The sequence below is a fragment of the Portunus trituberculatus genome, chromosome 11 (assembly GCF_017591435.1).
Source record: "Portunus trituberculatus isolate SZX2019 chromosome 11, ASM1759143v1, whole genome shotgun sequence".
Classification (NCBI taxonomy): Eukaryota; Metazoa; Arthropoda; class Malacostraca; order Decapoda; family Portunidae; genus Portunus; species Portunus trituberculatus.
This window is the reverse complement of record NC_059265.1, coordinates 2,868,964-2,874,512: the sequence shown is the minus strand read 5'-3', so window position 1 is coordinate 2,874,512 and position 5,549 is coordinate 2,868,964. Positions and strand designations below refer to the sequence as shown.

Below are 5,549 nucleotides of genomic sequence, written 5' to 3'. Positions count from 1 at the left end.
ACACACACACACACACACACACACACACACACACACACAAGCCATATTGATAGAATTTTCAGAGAGACGTATAATTTGCTAAGGAATATTGGAGTAGCATTTCACTATATGGACAAGGAAATGAAGAAGAAATTGATAAGTACTAAAAAAAGACCTAGATTGGAATATGCAGGAGTTGTGTGGACTCCCATAAAAAAAAACACATAAGAAAATTAGAGAGACTACAAAAATGGCTGCAAGAATGGTTCCAGAATTTAAAGGGATGGCATATGAGGAGAGACTAAAGGCAATGGATCTACCAACCTTGGAGCAGAGAAGAGAGACGGGATCTGATACAAGTTTATAAATTGATTAACGGAATGGATGAAGTGGATAATGAGAAACTGATCCTGAGAGAAGAATATGACTTTAGAAGCACAAGATCGCATAGTAAGAAACTAAGGAAGGACGATGTCTGAGAGATGTTAAAAAATTTAGTTTCCCGCAAAGATGTGTTGAGACTTGGAACAGTTTGAGTGAGGAAGTGGTGTCAGCAAAGAGTGTACATAGTTTTAAAGAAAAATTAGATAAGTCTAGATATGGAGACGGGACCACACGAGCATAAAGCCCAGGCCCTGTAAAACTACAACTAGGTAAATACATACACACACACACACACACCTGCACTCCACAAACAACCCTTAAATCACACCTGGAAAACACCCACAATAAGTCTACCCTAGCCAACCCACACCAAAAAAATAAACACTATACATAGGTAGCTATAGTTGACATTACAAAAACATACAAAAAACGGTATTATTCCAGTGTTTCACCACATTCCACTAAATGTTTTTACCCACCTCATGAGATAGAGCTCTCATTACGAGTATTTTTAATCCCATATTTATAAGGCGCAACCTATTTATAATGGTGATAAATTTCAAAATTTAATCGTATTTTGGCGATCTCACTCCAATAGAACAGAGACAGACTGGAGAGCTGCTCGACCCAGGGCAGCGGCTAGCGACAACATTAGTGACTCGTTTGTTTGAGATTGTTTCGCTGATTGGTTACTGTTTGAAAGTGAACCGGCAGCCAATGAAAAAAAAAATCATAATTTATTCAACCAATCACGGTGGCCTTGAGACTTGCGGTATGAATTTGAATTCAGTTTGAGGCAAGATGTCCCACTGTGCAGGTTGTGAACTGCATTACTTCAATGTTTTGGTTATCATATTTTCAATAGATGTCATGTCGGCTGAGTGAGAGCTGTGAGGGTGGAGCTGGGAAACGAGGAAAACTGAGGACCACTTCATTTGGACAGTGCCACAGTTCCTACTAATACATATTGGTTTGTAGAGCAAGAAAAATAAATCATGAAAATAATTTAATACAACAACACCTGGATAAATTTTGATTTACCCATCATATTGACAGGTTAATGGTCATGATGGCTGCATTTATTATCTGATGTTTAGGGTCACAAGAGACACGCAATGAAAACACTGGAGCTGAAACAGATTTCATGTCTTGCACAGTGAGGTCCTCAGCCCACCATTGAAGGTAAGATGCATGTTTGTGCAGTTGCAAACATATGAAGACAGGAATACATTCATTGATGCAGGATGACTGAAACAGCAGCACGATGACAAGAAGTGATTTCCAGCTGCTGACAAAATGTGTATGAGATGATGCAATTGCATTTCAAGTATGTTGATTATTATCAATATATATGTACAGATCTTGGATATGTCTACTTATCATGCATTAGTATCTCATTACTGTTGAAACCACCTTTTTTCAGCAATACAGAACATGACCTGCACCACTGATCTGGTGACACATGCAGTCAATTTTGCAACGTATTTCAAGTATGTTGGCATTCTGTACCAATATTTACTGTATAAATAATCTTGGATACATTCACTATCATCTCATTATTGTTGATGCAACCAATCCCATACTTTCCAGATTTGCTTGATAAGTGATCTCCTGCCCTTCAGCACATGATCACATGAGTACTGTCAACATTATGTTATTAACCACCTTTTGTGTTGACATTTAAAACTGCACTTTCTAAATCAACATAAATGTCTATCTTAATTGTCATCCTCCACATTCCATGTCAACATTTTAAACCTTACATTTCTAAATCAACATAGATACTTTCATCTCTTAATCCTCATCCCCACACTTCTGTCCACATTTAAAACTGTACTTAAATCAACATATATACTTTCATATCTCTCATTCATTCCACATTGTGTCCACATTTAAAACTGTACATTCTTCTAAATCAACATACATTCCATCTCCATTATTGTCATCCTAATTCTGTCTTCTTCTTTTTCATTCTTTCCATCTCCTTAATTCATCCTTGCTGCCAGTCACATGCCATACTGTCAACATCTATGCTTTCCATCTCCTTAATTGTCATCCTCACCACTTCCATCACTTTCTTCCTGGGAGCTCCTGGCCTCACTGTCCTTTTCTGGCAAATATTCCTCATGTGAGTCACTAATGAGTCCTTCTGATTGACTCTCATTGTCCTCAGAATCCTGTAATTCATCTAATAGAGCCAGCTCACCCTCAGAATTCCTCAAGGGTGACAATGACAACACCATTACACCACACTGGTCAGTAACACACTGCCCACCGGCCACCACCCTCCCCTCAGGCCACACGGTCCCTCTCCCCAAGCCACCGTACCCAGTGTCCCTGAAAACAGTTAGTCACTTTGTCACTGAATCATAAAAAACACACAAAGCGAGAAGATGAAGCACTGATGGAGCGATGGTGTATTGCTATCGTAGGAGCAAAAATTGTAAAATATCTTGAAACACCCTTAAAACACCCTAACATAGCCTTAAAATAGCCAAAACAGTCTTAAACACCCTAAAACACCCTCAAATAGCCTTTAAACAACCCTAAAAGCACTAAAACAGTCTTAACCAATTACCGCCCAGTGGATCATGTTTGGTGATCTGTCTTTGATGGCCTGTATCTTAAACATGCTGAGCAAATTGAGTTTAGAAAAGTGTTCTTACAGTAAGCAGAAGTGGGAGGACCTATTTATAGCAACGACATTCAAATCTCCCCAGTGGTCACGTCATTAGGAGGATGCAAGTTATCATGATTTTTCCTTCAGCATGTCTTGGTTAGTTACAAACACACAGCTTGCCAAAAAGTACTACAATCTCAAAACGAGGAGGTCAACACCCTTATGTTAATAGCTTAAAACTGCCTTAAACATCCTAAAATTCTTCAAACACTCCTAAAATAGCCTTAAAACAATCTAAAACAGTCTAAAATACCCTAAGACAGCCCTTAAAACACCCTAAAGTAGCCTTAAACACCCTCAAAGTCTTCAAACAGCCCTAAAACAGCCTTCAATACTCACAGTTGGCTAGCTGTGTCCCAGCTGGTGTAGTTGCTATGTTCCATCCCTACATAGAGCCACTTCCTTTAGTACGGCCGGTGGTGGCTGGTGATCCTGTTGGGAGGAGGTGGTGGTGGTTATAATAGTACTAGTGGTGGTAGTGAAATGGTGTGGTTTTGTGAGCATCTGATGTGGTAATGTTGGTTGTTTGTGGTGGTTGTGGGTGTGGTTGGACAGTGGTGGTGGTGGTGGTGGTATTAGGAGGATTTTAAAAGTACACAATATTTTCCGGCCAAAACAAGTTAAAAATTGAGGTTTATGAGACAAAATTGTAAGGAAAACACGCTTTCACACACCCGACACTCACCAAACACACAGCACACCAGCACACACCATTCCCACACCTGCACACACCAACAAACCACAAACAACCCTTTGCAAACACTGGCAAATGCAAAACACACACCCAAAAATATATAGTAGCTTACACTAAAACACACACATTTACACACTGCGGAAACCTTTCCACACCTGCACACACCAGCACAGTACACAGCTTGGTGTGTGGAGGGAGATATGGAGGAAAGAAAAGGAGGTGGTGGAGGGAAAAATGAGAAAAATTGTCAGGTTTTGAAGTGAGATTTAGAAAAGTACTATTTTGACTATGATAGAAGTGAGATAGGAGAGTCAAAATTGGAGGGAAGGTGGAGGAAACATGGAGGAAATAGTCTATGGAAGGAAAAGCCTGGAGGTAACCTGTGGAGAGAAAGGAAACAAGACAAACATTACCTAACCAAAACGCACCAAAAATTACCTAAAAATATTGCATCACACACACACACACACTCCACAAACAACCCTTAAATCACACCTGGAAAACGCCCACAATAAGTTTACCCTAGCCAACCCACACCAAAAAAAAAAAAAAACCACTATACATAGGTAGCTATAGTTGACATTACAAAAACGTACAAAAAACACACTTACACACACACCACACTCACAGCACACCTGAGGACACCTTTCCCACACCCACCTCTCCCTCTGGAACTTGGTGAGTGGAGTATTTGGAGTTTTGCCGCAGAGAGGAGACATGCAGCAAGTCAACAGCAGCGGCTCTCCAAGAACCCATTGTGACATTGTGGCAAGCCATGGTGCACCTCTGGAATAGTGGTAGTTGTTGTAGTAGTGGTAGTGGTGGTGGTAGTAATAGTATAAATGAGGCGTGACAAGGCGTAGGAAAGGTTGAAGGACACTGCCTACCACACTATAACACCACCATATCTCACTACTTCAACTATCAAACTATCACGCATATGGGAGGTGTATGGATCCACAAACTATCTACGGAGGCAATATGGAGGCGTGACAAGGCGTAGTAAATAAGAAAAACTGAAAATAGTTAACACAGAGAGGGCCGATGTGGAAGGCAGGATGGCGGACACTGCCTAACACAAGAACACCACCATATCTCAGTAACCGCTTCAACTATCAAACTATCCCGCGCATGGGAGGTGTATGGGTGCATAAGCTATCTATGGAGGCAATATGGGGGCGTGACAATGCGTAGGAGGGCAGGAATGACCACCGCAAATATGAGGCAACAAAACCCAAAAGTTTGCTTATAAAGACGCACTTATTTTCACTTTACCAGACTTTTTTCACCTTAATTGGCACGTCTCACTAACTCTACATACTTTAGATAATAAGCATGTACACGCACACACTTGGGAATAACTCACCTGCTCCACAAATGTTCAAAAACTGTAAATCTCAAAACAAAGCTAACAATGGCGGATCTTCTCCTTCTTCTTCTTCTACGCAAAATGTCGACATCATTGTATACACTTCCTCTATCACTCAAACTTCTTATAAAATTCAAAATAACATTGAAATAAAATAAATAAAATATGAAATGGTAAAGAAAATGAAAAATAACATGTAGTATTATATTCCCAATACCGAAATGGGGGTGTTGGGGTCACTCACAAATATTGATAAAGAACATATTTCGCCTTAAGGATTGAAATATTTCTACTTATTTAGTGAAGTTGGCACTTTTCTGATATCTGATTTGTTATTAGTAAAGTAAACTAATTTCTAAACCACAATAGAATCGAGTCCAGCTGTGTTTTGGTTTACCGAAAAATAACGTTAAAGTCACTGCAAGTATTATAACGTTTTTTCT

The 5,549-nt window shown here is 39.8% G+C and overlaps 1 long non-coding RNA gene across 1 annotated transcript in view; it reads right to left on the bottom strand.

The window, feature by feature from the left end:
* Window positions 1-3,266: 3,266 nt before the first annotated feature.
* The window catches only part of LOC123502300, a 13,667-nt gene continuing 11,384 nt past the window's right edge, over window positions 3,267-5,549 (bottom strand). Inside the window, exons 3-4 of the long non-coding RNA XR_006673901.1 lie at window positions 3,383-3,475; window positions 3,267-3,277 (exon numbers count right to left, since the gene is read on the bottom strand). This is a non-coding gene — a long non-coding RNA (uncharacterized LOC123502300). The remainder of the gene's footprint in view (window positions 3,278-3,382; window positions 3,476-5,549) is intronic.